The 17293-nt window shown below is 40.5% G+C and overlaps 1 protein-coding gene across 2 annotated transcripts in view; it reads right to left on the reverse strand.

The window, feature by feature from the left end:
• ank1a (ankyrin 1, erythrocytic a) overlaps positions 1-17293 on the reverse strand; it is a 100982-nt gene that overhangs the window by 53110 nt on the left and 30579 nt on the right. The gene's annotated exons all lie outside the window — the stretch shown is intronic.

A 17293-nucleotide genomic window follows, 5' to 3' on the forward strand; every position in this document is an offset into this window, starting at 1 on the left:
TTGATGGTTTGTGACTCACAGATGGATCAGATGTGTGTCGCTGTGGAAAAGCTGCAACCTACACACCGGAGTGAGTCGGGATTACGTTTACGTCACGCTTGTGCGAGTGGCATCTGCACAGAAAATGTAGTGTACTTACCCAGAATTCACACACAGAAATGTGCAACCACGTATGTGCAGTATGAAACACAACCACAGACAATATATTTAACACAATATCACAGAGAAAAAACACTCACAGTAAGGCCCAGTGTGGCCTGTGAATAAGATGCAGAATAACAGTGGAAATGCTACAGTTCAGAATTGTCTCATAGCAAAGAAACAGCCAGTAATACATAAAAAAAGGTGAAAACAGCAAGAATGGTTCAAACAATTCATACAAAAGTTGTCAACAGAAGTCTGTGAGCACCAGACAATAACCAGACCAGACTTTTCCCCCCAGAAAGACCTTTCAAACGTCTTCAACCAGACAAACAGAGGCATGGTTACAGATCAGATCTGCTCACACTCCCTCTGTTCAGATTCAGATCAAACACATGCTGTAGCCAGCTCTAGTCCCGGTCACCCTGAAACACACACACACACACACATAGACCAGACGCACACACACCAAAACCCATCTGTTACTCCTGACTGTTGTCGTGTCAGCACCAAAAACAACCCAACACAGCTTCTTTTGTGACGCTCGCCGCCCCTGTGCGGCAGAAATACTTGTCAAGATTTGCACTCGGGTGAAATCGCAGAATCACAGGGATTAATTACCTTGTCATGGCTGCTACTGCACATTTACTATTTACTTTACGCCAGCAATTTTACAGCACTTGTGTCGCGTTTTTAGGATGCAGTGATGCAGGCTGTCATACCGTGACAGTGCAAAATAACATTTATTTTAGACTGAAGGGGCTACTTAGCAAACAAATTGTTGATTGAAGGAGAAAACTGTAGATTGGCTACTTCAACCCACAAAGTTATGATATTACATGTGTATGTGGACAAACATACAACTACCCACGCACAGACTGGGAATAACCTGCTGCATGCCCAACCTAAGGGCAGGGACAACAAGTCTCAGTTCGTGAGATGTGATGTCCGGCCACATGCTGGAAGGCATTCATAGTTTTGAACTTCGCTAAAAGTGTCAGAAATAGTTGTGTCAAGTATGAAAGAGAGAGCTAGAGAGAGCTCCTTTCTCACCTCCACACAGCGGAGTAATTATGGCGTGAAGTGGGTGTGAATGTTGGATTGAAATGGTTGGACACAGCTCCCCCTGGTTAGACATCGGGTAGGTGTGTGTGTGTGGGGGGGAGAATAGCTTCTGGTGGAGTATAATGGCTCCTTTTAAACTTTGCCCTCATACAAACCTGACACAAATTTAAATTTTAACCCCAAATCAAAGTCCTAATCCTGAACTACCATGAACTGTATCTTCTACTGTAACCTGAAGTTAATCTAATTTTAAATGTAAGCCAGAATCCCAACCTGAATAAATCCTTTTTAAATAGGTGAGGAACAGACAAAATGTCCTTTCTATGCTTGTGAGGACATTTGATCCCCACAAGGACAGGACACACACAAAGAGGGAGCGGGACCTTCTGTGTCCGGTGGTGTGTCTGTGTGAAGACAGATGCATTAGCTATTAAACACATAGCAGGGAAGTGAACAGAGAAACAGACAGAGTCACCTCAAGGGTACAGTGAATCAGAGGGTGACAGCGATGCCTAAAGCTTCTGTTAGGACACCCGAAAATAGACAAAACAAGCAGAAGGGGGCAACTACAATGCACGCGTGCAACATTTGATCCTTTTTTTAACTTTCTAAGCGTGAGTGTGCACTTTGCATTACCTTCATCTGTGAAAAAATATTTGCAGTAACAGTGCTCAGGAGCTCTGTGAGTGTTTATGTGGTGTACGTGATGCACAGAGGCGTCATCTGCCAGAGTTTGTGGTGAGTTACAGAGCGTGTCAGCTTAAAAGAATAATTGGATTAAGTAGCAGACGGCTAGTGATGACAGGGAGGAGAGGGGTGAAGGGCTGGTGGAGGAAGAAGAGGAGGAGGAGGAGGAGGACATGGGTGGGGGGAGGAGACAGGGTGAGGCAAAGGGGGGAGAGAGGTGCTGATAAGAGTAACAGGCCATTTTCTGCGGAGCCTCTGGGAGCCTCAGGGCACCAAACAGACACACAGAGGGAACTCAAACCGTTTCGCTGTAGATTAGAGGGGATAAAGGGATAACGCTCGTAGTTTCTGGACAACTAACTAGCAGCCTCTCAGCGTTTGGTTATACTTCACATCAAACTCCAAAACAAGCATAAGACAAGCAGAGTCATGCACAACAGAAAAGAATGACACATCATTTTGTCTGTGTTTGCTTTATGTGGTTTTAAACCTCCCTGATGACATCTGGAGTACAGCCACTCTAGAGGATGTTACCTCTACACATTTACAGTTTCACAGTGTCAGCTGCACAGCCAGAGCTGAGGACAGGAGTCGAAAGGAGAGGAGTGAAAATCAGAAGAGAGAAAGGGAGCAATGATTAGAGAGTGATAAGACTAAGAAAGGGGCAATGATGAAACAGAATAAGGCTTCATTGGTGTTTTGATGACCTCAGGTGCAGGAGCAAAGTCTGAGAAACACTATTAGAACAAGCATCTACTGGACGCAACCACAGAAAATGTAAGAAGATATAAATGAATTAAAGAAATTTAAGTGCATATTTCTAATATATACCCAGCCAGGTCACACACTCTGTTTGTTAATGTGGATGCATTCAAACCAACATACTGTGTATTACTGCTGTAAGTTCTCTTTGTTTCTTCATCTGTCACACAAAAGGACATTCACACGAAGATGATTTTACATTCACTGCACATATTTTTATACTGACAGAAAACACAAACAGCTGTTTGCGAATTTACGACTCGCTCACGAGAGATGATTACAGTCCACCTCTGATTCAAATACACACGTATAAACATGCAAGAGAGCACAATAGAAAAGCAACCCACAACAATATCACATAAAAATACTTCACGCATGTCCAGATTAATTAGCCCTCCTTCGGTTACTCATACAGAGTATTACTTTGCAATATGCAAGGCTGCTTCTTACAGTGCCACCATCTGGCAGACTGAGAGACGTTTGAACACAACAAAACCTTCAAAACGTTTTTTGCACATTTCATGCAGATGAACTTTAAATTGTACAAGTGGACAGGGCTGTAAAACCACAGCATAATAATACAAAATGTCCCCCTTGATACAGTATGTTTGAAATCATCACGAGTATTGTAATGAAGTAACAGAAGTAAAACAAAAAGGTTTGCAAGTCATGATAGGAAATTAATGATTCGTCATCAGAAATTTTGAAGTATCAAAAGTCGTTAAACAAACCAATTGCATGACAATAATTTGGCCTGTTGGTTGATGCACTTTTGTCATTTTCTAAATTCAATCAATACAAGGCCAAACATTTAAAACAATGGCGTTAAAATCAGCATGAAGACATTGTTTAAACTCGTGACAGGGTTGATTATTAGTACACGCGTACTGTTTAACTGGTTGAGCTGGCTGAATGTGTGCACAGATCTTTCATTAGAGCAAACACTCCACAGGGAGAGACCAGCTCTCTGCTGCTCAATGGACCTGCACCGTCTCAATAACACACACTCCCCCTGTGAGAACAACGAGAACAATAAGGTACAGCGAAGCTGTGATACACAAATGACCGAAGCATTAAGAACCATGCACCTTCCTCAAAGCATCTATTCATCAGTCCAGTTTGTTTGAGCCCTGCAGTGTATCAGCTTCTCTCTTGACCGTCCACCTTCCCGTCCATTATCCTCAAGTTCAGGATATACATCAAATAATCAAGCTCTAATGCCATGAGTCAAACCAGGCCAATGCCAGCCTAGTTCCTCATGAAATGCTGACACAGTATCTAAACTAAGTGGACTCTTACTAAATTATTCAACTCCTGAGGAAAAAAAATCATCAAGTGTAGTTATAACAAGACAGTATCATCACTGAGGTGCAGTAAAGAACTGTTCTCAGAATCACGTCGTATCTGATTTATCAACTTATCTCTTATTTCAGCACCACTTAACTGCACATCACACAAGATGTACCGCGAAAAGATTAAAGAACTGTTTGATAATTTTCAATAATGATACCCGATATCAAAGCAATACTTTGCTCTTGATACTGTGAGAAGCCATTTTCAAATCTAATGTTATTCATCAGATAGCTCTTAATTTAAAAGAACAATTTGATTCAAGAATATGTAAACGGTTTACGACACATACTGTAATTAAAAATGAATAAAATTAAAAATTTATCATCAGAGAAAAAATTGAATTGAAAAATTTCAACGACTGAAATTTAAGAGAGTAAACTTTATTTCATATGAACGTTTCAGCCTCATACAGTTTAAGGTCCTCCACTGGATCCATTATTCCAAAGTCAAACCAGCTGAAATATACACAAACACAACTAGTAGATGTGACTGGTGTAGCCGGTTTTATTTTGGGGTCATTATTTTTAAAACATCATCTGACGTACTAAAAATAGATCTGCAGCAATGTCCCTGTATTGCAATCTTTGCAAAAAATTGGGGTCCCCGTTGAGACCACAGGTGTGCGTGTGGAGGAAGCAGACGTTATTGCTTTTTCTTCGCTCCTGGCACGTAGGAGGATTTTGCTGTCATGGAAATCATCTAGTCCTCCATCAGCATCTTCCTGGTTGCGGGATGATGAATTTTCTCAAACTTGAGTGAAAAAAAAAAAGAAAAAGGTTTGACTGAGGTATTTTTTTGTCAGGTGGCAACTCTTAATAACAAATTTCAAAACCTAAAAAGGCTTCCAGTTAAGCAGCATGACTGTCTTACTTTTTACTATTAGTATAACGTGCCAGAGTGGCTTACTCATTTGCTCCATTTTGCTTCACTGCCCACTTAAACATACAAAGTTTATCTGTTCATTTATTTATTAATTATGTTGTCTTGTCATTGTGTTGTTTAGTTTTTGTTTCTGTTTATGCAATCGTGTAAAAACTTCATAAAATCGTATGAGGAGAATTTTTTGTTTTCCTTAAGTGAAAGGTTTTGTCTGATTTAATGTGTCACAGTAGGTTCACTGGATTAAACATTCATTTGCTTTACAAGTATATTGGTATTGTGATACATATTGCTGTGGTGAGCCTTACTCAAGACTGGAAATGGTATAAAATATCAAAAACAGTAACTGACATAATCATTACGTAATTAAAAATGACACAGCAATTGTAAGGTTGGCAAGGTCCATGTGGAATGAAAAACAATGGTAGTCATCTAAATACATTATTGATTTCAGACTGAGTGCATAATGTAGCTCAACTGATGATTTGATGATTGGACTGCCCACAGCACTGTGGCTGCTTTTAGTTTAAATATGAGCATTAGCTGCTTGCACAGCACATGCTAACTCCTGGTATATGGAACGATGGTGTCATGGAACAACTTAATCCTTGCTTGGAAAGATAACTAACAAACACTCTGCTGTATAGTTGCAACTAATGATAAACAGTCGATCATTTTCTTGATTAATTGATTGGTTGCTTGGTTCATAAAATTACCACTTCTTAAAGCCAAAGGTGATGTTCTCAAATGTCTTATTTTGTCCACAACCTAAACATATTCAGTATAGTGTCATAGAGGACTAATGAAACCAGAAAATATTCACATTTGAGAAGATGAATCAGAGATTTTTGACATTTTTTTCTTACAAAAATCACATTGAAACTTTGCTGCATTGTAAAAAAGAAAAAAAAGAAAAGAAAGACATTCCCACCCAAAAAAAGAAGCCACCACTGTCTGAAACATTTGAGATGGGTGAGAGGTTTTACATGTAAGCAGGCATAAATGAGCGCAGATATAGTCTTCCAAAGTGACAGAGAGTTACGAGACAACAGGGTGAGAATAAGCAGGAGAGCTCTGCAGATCTCAGCCTGATAAATAATGCATGACAGAGAGCTGCCAGCTCTGTGCCCAGCAGCATCCAGCCCGAGCTCCTTCAGCAGAGGAGAGGTGGTTTCTGGCGGGGCACAGGTGGAACCGCCAGGTGGGATGAAAGGGAAGGATGATGCAGTCACCTCCACCTATCACCTCAATGCGCTTTTTCTTTTCTTTTTTTTTTGTCTCTCTCCATCTGGGCTCACGTTCTCTACCTGTTCTGTACATGCTTGTGTGTGAGCATGTGCAGAGTCTCTTCATCCTTAACTGTCAACTCCACTTCTATCTGTGTACAATGTGAGGTCGTATAGTACACTGGCTCTACGAGTGGCTACGATAGTGCCTGTGTCAGAGAGCTGTTGATTAATCTTGGACATTCTTTAGGGCTGTAGTTTGTAGTTGTTAAAGCTAGGCTAGGGTGTGATTTTCATTTTTGCTTAACAGCAATCAATAAATCTGGCATCTGTGTCTCTCGCAGGCCCCAGAATCTCATTTGGCCCGAATAATTGGCTGCTCTACCTACCTCTGTACCTACCTACCTGCTTACCTGTGCACACGATGAATGAAAATGTGTTTTGATGGCGTGACTTTGGAGAGAGACCTACTCTACCTTATAATCGGTATCTTTACATTAATAATGGTTCAAAAAGATCACATCACAAGAGGTCATAGTGACAAACCCACAGAGAATAAGCACCTGACTGCAGCTTATTATTTTTGTTGTTTTTAGTATTGTTTTCGATGTAGCAAAAAGCTGTTTTCAGCAAAAAAACTACACCTGCTCAGCACCAAATGGCAAAGGTAATGACTACAGTGCCTGGTAAAACACATTTTATTTAGCTGCAAAGGAACCAGATATTTCCTTTAGGAATTGGAGGATGCCAAAAACAGGGCTTGAAGGAGGACACACACACACACGACTCCAAATGAATGCTTATGTTGCTAAATAAATTGCAAAGGCAGCTACACAGATGTCTCAAAAATCATGAAGACATTTGAAAAACACACAAAACTGTGTTGGAAAACAGGAGTAACACACTCAAAATAGATTATGTCAGGCTCGTTGCATTGGATTGCACTACGCAGTATAATATGGTGTTCCTGCTCTTTTGTCCACCCTGTCTGATTCCTCCTGGTCCCACCCCCTTTGCTCTGAGCATGGGGAGGTCAGAGGTCATTAAAGCTGAATGATTAACATCACAGCACACAGAGGACGGTGCACTTTGATGTTCTCTGCAGTGGGAAGACGGTACAACCTTTTCTGATCTTCAGCTCTGTTTGTATCATCGTGTCTTCCTCAGAGAATACTCCTCTGTGGATTGTTGAGGCGGCGAGTGAAGGAGGCGAGTGAGTGCTGGCACGAGTATACTTAATGTAAACAAAACCTGTTAGTGTTAATATGGAGTCATCTTTTGTTGCTTAGCTTTAGTGGTTGAAGATGCATTAAAAAAAAAAAATCAAACCAACAAAGGATTATTTGATTCTAGGCAGCTACAACTAAATGTCAATGATGTGCTGTTTACTGTAGCTGGAGCACTCTGAAGTTGAACTGTGACATGACACAGACTGAGCAATGTTTTCATGTTTTTGTGTGAACCCCTGGGATTCATGACGTGGACTGAAGCTTTGTTGAAGAAAGAAGAGAATGAAAAGAAGGAGAAGACACAGAAATGGCCCGTATGAAGGAGAGAGAAGCCAGTCTAAATTTCTTTATGTGTTTTATCAATGACATTTAGCTGCACCCTCAGCCCCTCCTTCCTATTTTTCTCGTCTTTCCATTGAAAACCGTTGCTCTTCCATCCCAGACTATTTTTATCCAACGTTTCATTACCATAATAAAACACATGCATGAAAAAAAGATAAACTCAAAGAGACAGCACAGCCAAAAACCTGGATTTGGGAGGCTTATTTTCATTTTTCTTTCTTGTCTTCTATTCTTTTATGTTGCTCTTTTCTTTTCGCTCAGAGAAATGGAAAGAGACATGCCTTTTCTTTCAGCCTGTGCCTCATTATGGTGCTTTTCAGGTCTGTTCTTTTGTATGGGGCCAGCCCAGAGCCGTGCACAGGCATAGCGGAGCAGCCGGTGGATTACCCAGACTCACGTCAACACTTCGACAGAACCACCAACCACTCCAGAAAAACACCCCTGCCAAGTGTAGCATGAATGTTACATGCTTTAATAAGTGTAGCCAAAGAGCCATACCAAGACTTAACCAACAGGAACAGCTGCTGTATCACAGACATCAGTGTGAACAATACATTTAGATCTTTAAACCACGGCACGGCTATCATGATACTGGACAGAATGTATTGCTGTCCACTGATAATCGGCATGCAATGTGTCGTCTAGCCACACAGAGCATCACGTCCCAAACTGAATGTCATTAAGATTAGACGTTCAGAAGTGATAGAAGTAATTTCTTTGTCACTGAAAAGCTTGAGGTCATCGTCAGCAGCGTCTCTTTGCTTAACATTTGGCCTGTGATAATACACTCTCAAACAATACATGTTGAAATGAATGCATTATGAAGCCGTATAAGCCTGAAACATACTGGAGAAATATAACATAACGCAGAGGTTAAAAAAAATAATGTTTCTCTTCTTATTGCTAGTTATTCAACTTATAACACATTATCTCAACTTTATTTGTGTGCATGTTGTTTCTGAAAATTACAAGTCATCTGCACACCCATAATGTGGTATTTGTTTGAAGTGAAGAGCTTATCACACACAATATCCACAAATTAAAGCTGCTCTTATAAATATCTAAATAATTAACAATAAATCTAATAAATTTATGATATTTGATGGAAGATGTTGCTTGTACCCCATGAGCTCTGTAGTGTAGCATTGTTTTTTTTTTTTATGACCTCCAACTCTTAATGTCTCTCTCATCAACCTTGTTTCCATCTGGAGCAGGCACCTGTTTTCAGAGAAACAGCTCTAAAAACCAAATGTAACATGACCTGCTCAACACCATCAGCAGACAGACCAAGTTAGCAGCTATAGCTGATGAAGATGCTGAAGCATTTGACTGGGATGAAGCCACATATTTCTTCTAAATCATTTGGTGGGTACCAAAAACACAGAGATAAACACAGAACACGTGATGTTATGTAAATATACTACCGCATGCCAACAAGCTCGGCATGTGGACTAAAGCGGTAATACATCACTGTTAATGCAGGTTTAACACACAGTTCAGACACACATGCTAGAACAACGAACATGTCCTTGGCTGTAATGTTATGTGTGTGTGTGTGTGTGTGTGTGTGTGTGTGTGTGTGTGTGTGTGTGTGTGTGTGTGTGTGTGTGCGTGTGTGTGTGTGTGTGCGTGTGTGTGTGCGTGTGCGCTTGTTAATGTGTGCAAATACTGTATGTGTGTGCTCAGCAGTTGGAGCTGGAGGTTCAGGTGGTCATCTATCAGAGCTGTACTCTCATCTCCTCGAGCTCCCTCCTGGGACAGAAAGACGGATGTCCCCTCTATCACTGCTACATGTAGTGCTCATTAAGCCCCTTTGCTGTGGTAAGTCACTGTTTCTCCCGCTCACACCTGTATACAGTTGTTTACACACACAAGCACACCTGTGCATGTGAACACACAAGTGAACACATTTTCTGCGTGAAGACATTTTTATTTAGACTTTTTTTGAGCATTATATTTAGATGCATGGATTTTAAGGGCCAGTATATAAGATTTAGGGGGCTCTATTTACCGAATATGGCCAAAACTGAATATAGTATGCATTCAACTATATCTGAGACTACACCTCTAGATGCTACTAAATCCTACACACTGATTTTTTAAATGAACTTGTAGTAAACCCTCACACAATGCAGCCAAGAAGTGAGACAGTTGCCAGAGCACACTGCATTGCCAATAAAATCCCATATATAGATGCTGCATAGCTTAAGACAAAACTTTATTGCAAGTATCCTTAATTAGATTCACTGTGAAGAATTGAATCTGAAGGGTAATATTCTCAAGAGGGAAGGGGACAAAAAAAGCAGCCAGTGAGCTGTGAGGGTGAGAGACAAAGCATTAAGCCTGTCAAATCCCACAGAAAAATGGATTTGTCTTCCTAACCTTTAAAAAGAGAAAAGCCCCCAAAAAAAGCCTACACAGTGGGCTTTTATACCAGGAAACTGTGATGAGGACAGGAAATTACACATGAAGGGCTTTAATGTAACACCTACAAGCTCTGTGAGAAGGTTTGCACCATTAATAATTTAGCTGTCTTCTGTTGATTCATTCACAAGAGACTAAAATATATATTTATCTGGCGATGGCAGCATTAGCTCATCTGAAGTATACACAAAAGCTACACAGGATTCAAAGAAAGAAGCTCAAGAGATGAGAGTTAATTTGCATATTAATGTTAGTAGGAGACAAAAAAAAACAAAAAAAAAGTATTTCTTTCTTTCCCTCCTGTTGTTGCTGACTCATCCCTCAGAGAGACTCCTCCATGAGGTCAGCTTGGTTTGAGTACTGCTGCTGATGGTAAAGGTTACTTTATAAAGTGTACACCGGAAGTGTGAGAGGAGTGAGAGGAGGAGGATGTCAATTTGAACACTGCAGATTGCATCAACACGTTAAGCCCTTCCTCATTCCACGTTTCATTTCTTCAGCTCAAATCAAAATGACAGCGCTACAGACATTTCAGGGGCCAAAAAAAAGGCGAAATATGAAAGCAGTATTACTTCAGTGTTATGTACAGCATTTCATACATTTTTTACTGGATCTCTGCTGATGTAAAAGCCAACTTTCACATCTTTGAAGGAAGGTGTTTGGTGTTTGCATGTGGTTGGAATGATGGAGGTCAAAAATAGGAAATAGAAATGCCAAGGAAAATGGTGATACTGTAGCTATAGCTCTCTTCTATTTGGCTCAAAACATGTATACGTCTGTCTTTTGTCTGTCTTTCACAAACACAGCCCTTCAGTCCTTTTTACACTTCCATCTATCTGCAGTATTGAAACACACGGCACTGAGGCACCTTAATCATTAACACACACGCACGCACACCCAGACGCACACTCACACACAGCTGTTGAAAAGCCATTTTCTGTGTTCATGAAGAGGGCACGTTGAGTTCCTCACTGCAGCTCTTCCCTGATTCTGTAGTCAGCACTAACGGCACGTGGCTTAAACCTACAACCATGTGCACACTCGGACAGGAGCTAAGATTCACACACACACAGATGCTCACACACACATACACAGATGCTCACACACATACACACACACACTTGGACATACCTTTACACACACTCTTGCATTAATGCAGTTGGCTTGCTCATACGCGGTCATACAAGGAGGCAAGCTGAATGCATCTAAAAATAGCACCCCAATGGCACCCCCAACGTCATCATTACTTCTTTCATCGTCCTTATCAGCAGTGTGGGGCTTATTCAGTTGGTGGACAGTCAAGCCGCTTTCATGGAGCTTTCCTCACCTCCCCATCAATACTGACATCACCATACCCTGCTCATACCCTCTTTTGAATTCCTTTCCTCCATCTCTCCACTCTGATATTTCCATTTTGTGCCCCTAGGTCCCTTCCTTCTCCTCTTTTTTTCTTTCTCTGCCTGCTTATTGGGAAGCACTGACGACTGACACCCACCACAGTGTGGAGAGAAAGACGGAGGAGAAGAGTAGGGCAAATCCCAGAGGAGAACCTTCATCTTGGCCCACTGATACAGAAGATGAAGTGACATCAATCATATGTAACAACAGATGAAACAATTAAGGCAACAAGAGGAAATGAAAAAAGTGGAGAAATGAGATGATCAAAAGAGGTGAATGAAGACGGAGAAGAATCTCTACGGTGTTCATCATGTTGGAATCAAAATCTCTGCAGTGGATATTAAACACACCAAGCGTTTAATTCTGCAGTTTCACCAAGAAAAGGGGATCTTATAGGAAAAGCTGCTTAATCAAGTAATAACAGCAATAATGGGACTGCAGCTAAAAAAATTGTTTTCCATTATTGATTAATCTGAGTATTATTTTTTAATTAAAACGTCCAGTGTGGAGGAATTACCAGAATCTAGTGATGAGGTTGGAGATTGCCCGCTTTAGAGACCATTCTGGACTACTGTAGAAACATGGTAGACTAGGCTAGATGTAAAGGCTTATTCTAAAGGTATAATAATGATTTTTAGGTCATCATATAACCGTTATGATATAATATTACAGTTGTTACATATTCTTCCAATAGATCCCCTTAAATCTTAAAACACTGGACCTTTAATTAAAAAGAATTAAGAAGTAAAAAATGTAATCTCCCAGTTTTTTAGAGAATACAAGATGGTGTTTTGCCTGACTAACAGTCCAGAACCTAATGACATGCAGTTAATTGTCATGTAGGACAAAGAAAAGCAGTAAATGCTCATGATTGAAAAACTGGGACAGGGAAAATACGGTTTAAATCTGATAATAAATCACTAAGACTAAGAAAACAATAAACACAAACCTCAAAGTAACACTGTAGATTGTAAAAATTGTCAACTAAATAGTCTTGGGACTAATGTATGACTTGTTGGGGTCACTTGTACTGTAAGATGTACTAACTTTAAATATATTTATTTATATTTAAATTGAGAACTATAAATAAACAATAAACCCTATAAACTATATACCCATGTTAAACATTGGTTATAATGATGATGTATACACACATGTACGAGGAAGGAAGGCAAAGAGTTGCTATGTATACACACATGTACGAGGAAGGAAGGCAAAGAGTTGCTAAGTATCTTTGCATTATCCAGAAATGACGCATGGTGCTGGCTCTAGATGTAAATGGGCTCTAAAAGTAGGTTAATAAACGTTACGTTGAAAAATGGTCTGACAAAAGACTAATTGGCTGACAGTGCTCTTTTGAAGAAGTTTACTTGCACAAAAATGAAGAGCATCCATTTTACGCTGTCAGAGCAACAGCCTGGAAAGTCTGAGGGTAGCATGGGTGAAGAAATGCTCTGGCAAACTGTGCGTCACACAGTTTGTGAACACTGTCTCAGTTTTTTCTCTCGCTGTCGTGTCCATGACTGTTTCTTTGTGGTCTGTCTGGCTGCAGAAACATATCCTTAGGATGGAAAAACATGCCAGTTGAGCATGTTAAAATAAAGGTTTAATACCTTCAACAAATGTTGAGATCCTTATTTTTGGGGTGCTCAAGCAGTTAACCTGTGTGAAGACTGCAGTTCCTATCCTTTGTGGTATATTACAGACTATAAACTTACAATCCCTATTGTCACTCAACATCTAAATTAACTTTCCTCTCACATTGTTTGAGCAAGAGAAGCCACATACAATGCGAAACCCCCACCACTGTACACCTGTGGCCTGAGAAAAACACACTTTTGTTCTTAGAAAGCATGTATTCCCCTTACAAATGAGACACATACCAACCACAGAGACATCCCTAACCCTCAGAAAAGCCCTCTGAAACAGGAAAAGAGCACTTGAGTCGGGATTTGATGAGGGAGAGTGGCTCAAGGGGGGTTGTCAAAGCTGAGGACATATAAAGAAGCACACATGAAGAGGCTGGGGTCAGTTCAACGACCAAAAAGAGAAAAGCAGAAGAGAGTAAATAAGTGTGAACGTCTTGAAAACTACAGAGCTGCGCAGAAATAGAGAAAAGAAACACAAAAGAGAGACGAGAGGAGAGAGTGGAAAGGTTTGGATGTGATGAGAGCGAACATTGTAAATGAAGCTGTACAAGATGAGAGGGGTCAAGAGGGAGAAAAAAAGCGGAAAGTGAAAAGGTGATATACTGTTGGCCCCACTGAAGGAACATATTTGTACTTGGAGGCCCAATGTGTGGGAAAAGACTTTAGAAAATTGAGAATAAATTATCACTAGTGGGAGGTGAGCACCGAGCACAAATATTTTGGATCAAAGTAAGAGGACAGAAACATCACGCGCAAATTCAACTTGCCAGGCTTGAAGCTATGCATTTGTGTCCAAACACAGTGGCTACAGACCCATCAGCATCCCATGAGGAATATCTGGCACTGATGGCATTTTAAAAAGGGTGTTTGCTCGATAAAAACAAAGAGGTTAGCACAGAACGAGATCCGGAAATATTTTTTGAAGTTCAGACTGTGGTGTGCTGTGGTGATGCCTCAGTGCTCAAACAAGCCACCTGTAACTACACCCATGTGTTCATAAAGCAGCAACACTGATAATTGCGCATAATTTTTATTTTTAGTATAATTTGAACGGGTGAGAACATTCACCCTCAGTACAGTTGTCATGAACGGGGAAATTATCTATAGAGACCAAAACATTTTTTTTTGTACCAGGCTGTAAACATGTTTATTTCTGCTGTGAAGTTGGACATTATAACATGGGGACTTATGGAGATTGACTTGTTCTGTAGCCAGCCTCAAGTGGACGTTTGAGGAACTGCAGTTTTTGGCACTTCTGCATCGACTTCACTTCACAGCCACGGAGATTGCTGCTTGGTTATGATTGTAGATTTGACTGCTTGAACTTCTCCTATGATAGATAGTCAAAAATATGCATGTTCTTCAGATTCCATCGATGACCAATGATTCCCATGTACACATTATAGTCAGGTTAGGTAGGACTGATAAATCAAAAATGTATTTGTTAATTTGATGAGAGGGAGGACGTGGCTCGCTCTGAAGACAGTACAGAAACTTCTAAGAGAGAGAAGAACACAATAAACACTTGCGTGCAATAAGAAAGCAGAAGAAGCAGATTACTCTGCAGTTGTACCTTAATCTCAGCACTTTAAGAACCACTGACGAATGTAATCATATAAAAGTTCAGTTTTGCACTTGTGTAGTATAATGAAGGACACCCTACTGTGTGAAAATGTTATCTGCACTATTCTTACCTGAAAGGACAAGAGGACACACACTGCTTCAAGAGTGCTGAATATACTGTATGAAGCAGCTTCACAAAAAGGCCTTATCAGCATGTGAAAAACAAAGTCTATAACCAGAAGCAATGCCTCAAAATAGTTCCAACCTTAGACAGCACATTGGCTTCCATTTTGAATAAATGGAGCATGAAAGAGGGATGAACAGCCAAAGAAGTGCCCAGCTAGATACCCACCAACCTACACCCCCCTCAATCTGCTGCACACACACACACCTTTCCCTACCACCCTCTCCGTGTTTATTTCTTTCACCTATACATATAGCCACTCCGTCACGCTCTGTATTATTCATCGGTGTCAAACTTCTTTCAGTAGCTCTGTTGTGTGTGTGTGTGTGTGTGTGTGTGTGACGTAGAGGGCAGGTGCAAAAAAAAAAAACACTCTGCACGTGTTACCCACAATGTCACCCACACACTACAACTTGTGGTACAAGTGTGGAGATATTCTACATTTTACTTATTGTAAACAAACACCATGAAAAGATCCCACCTTCGCCAAAAAAAACAAATGAGTAATTGTAGCAAATACATGGACGTGCTGGGGAAGCCTTAGGGCGCATTCAGACAGAATCTGGCACAGCGATGGGAGAGAAGTTGAGCCAGATCCAGCTTTTGGAAAAACACATCCCAATGCCACACTGCGGCTGCCAATCAGACGTTGAGATCGGGCAAACCTCCACAGTCAGCCTGAAATGTCTCTATGCTATCCAGGTGGATTCATGGACTAAACTGTGATACTCTACCTGTGTTCTGGCTTTGTTTGTTTCAGGTACTAAATCTGTGCTCGCAATTCATGCTGCAAAATAGTGACACAAAGAAATTTCCTTTGTTTTGTGTCCGATGCTTTGAGAGAGACAGGGACAGAGCAAACACTGATCAACAGACTTAGACACTGAATGAGAGCAAGGGACCGCCATCATAGATAAAACCGGTTAATCAGTGAAATGAATAGTTATTTCCATATTGTTTCACAGAGGTTACATTAATCACAAATAGACACACACCCAGCAGTCCTTCCTCTCTGTCACACAACCCTGCATGATTCAGCACAGCGCCTGATCTTGTCTGAATGTACCCTAAATGTACTGAGTTACAAACACGTGTGAGTGTTTGGTTTGGTCTTTTCAAGGGATTCACTGAAAATAACAAAAACATAAAAATACTCCTAATATTATCCTTTAAGTTTACTGTCAAATTTCAGAGATGTGCAAAAATGTAACCAGATCAAAAAGCATAAAAACATGAACCTGTGTGGTCTCCACATGTGTAGGCGTGAGGAGGCAAGTACATCATGCACTGAACAGTCCAGAGACATGACCTTGTGTAGTAATAAGAGAGTAGAGTAAAATAGAGTTGAATGGTAATTATTTTGTAGGAGGATTTGCATTTGGTAGCACATTTAACTGTTGATTATCTATTCCAAGATGATGGAAAAGAAAAGAAAAATGAGGTAGAGGGGTGTTTTTAACCTCTGGATCATCAGTGAGAAGACAAACTGGAATTAACATAATCTTTTAGTAAGTGCAACACAAGAGGTTGAATTGATCTCACACATGACGTGACCTTTATCATGAATAAAGCTGTCTTCATGAATGTATATGACCATGCTCACTGGCTGCAGTCCAGCAACAGCCTGGCCATAATGTATGTTGGGGCAGTATTACAACACACGCAGTGAAATACGACCCTATTTTCGCATAACCATCATATGAGAATGTTACAGTATGTGTGGTTTTGTACTGAGAGAAAATATCGATATCAAAAGAGTATTTCTGTAACACACTACTTAAGAAAGTGGGCCTGCAGAACCTCCTCCTCCTCCTCCTCCTCTGTATTTGAAACTTACATAAGCCTACACTGAAAATGTGCACAGATAACATCGACAGAGGATTGTAGGAGTGAACTCGCTCCCTTTTGATAAACTGTGGCAAAAAGGAGCAGCAGTATCGTTTGGGGAGCTACATATTAAACACACATCATCATAAATATAACCCAAAGAAATCTAATTTATTTTGAATATCAATACAACAGTTGGTTAGGTCGTGAAAATTCACTTCTGCAGGTCATAAATGCCTGTATGCATCTTAAGTGCTGGAGGACAGAGCTCACCTCTCCTGCCATTAAATCATTCATGACCCTGCAGTGCTATGGACCACACAGTGCCAGACCTGCCTCAAACAATCTGTGTCTCCAGTCTGACAGTAAGCACACACACACCGTTAGAGTCATACTTTTAAGCCCAGCACTAAAATCAGCCTCCGCCAACAACAATTACAAATATTCATCCAGGCAGGCGCACACATTTAAAAACACCCAGTCAGTCAGTATTTATTTATTTGTGTCTCCTTGCTCCTGTTCCATACACCTGTATACTTTGCTACCCTCAGTGGCAGCATCAAT

Source organism: Larimichthys crocea, chromosome III (genome assembly GCF_000972845.2).
Source record: "Larimichthys crocea isolate SSNF chromosome III, L_crocea_2.0, whole genome shotgun sequence".
Taxonomy (NCBI): domain Eukaryota; kingdom Metazoa; phylum Chordata; class Actinopteri; family Sciaenidae; genus Larimichthys; species Larimichthys crocea.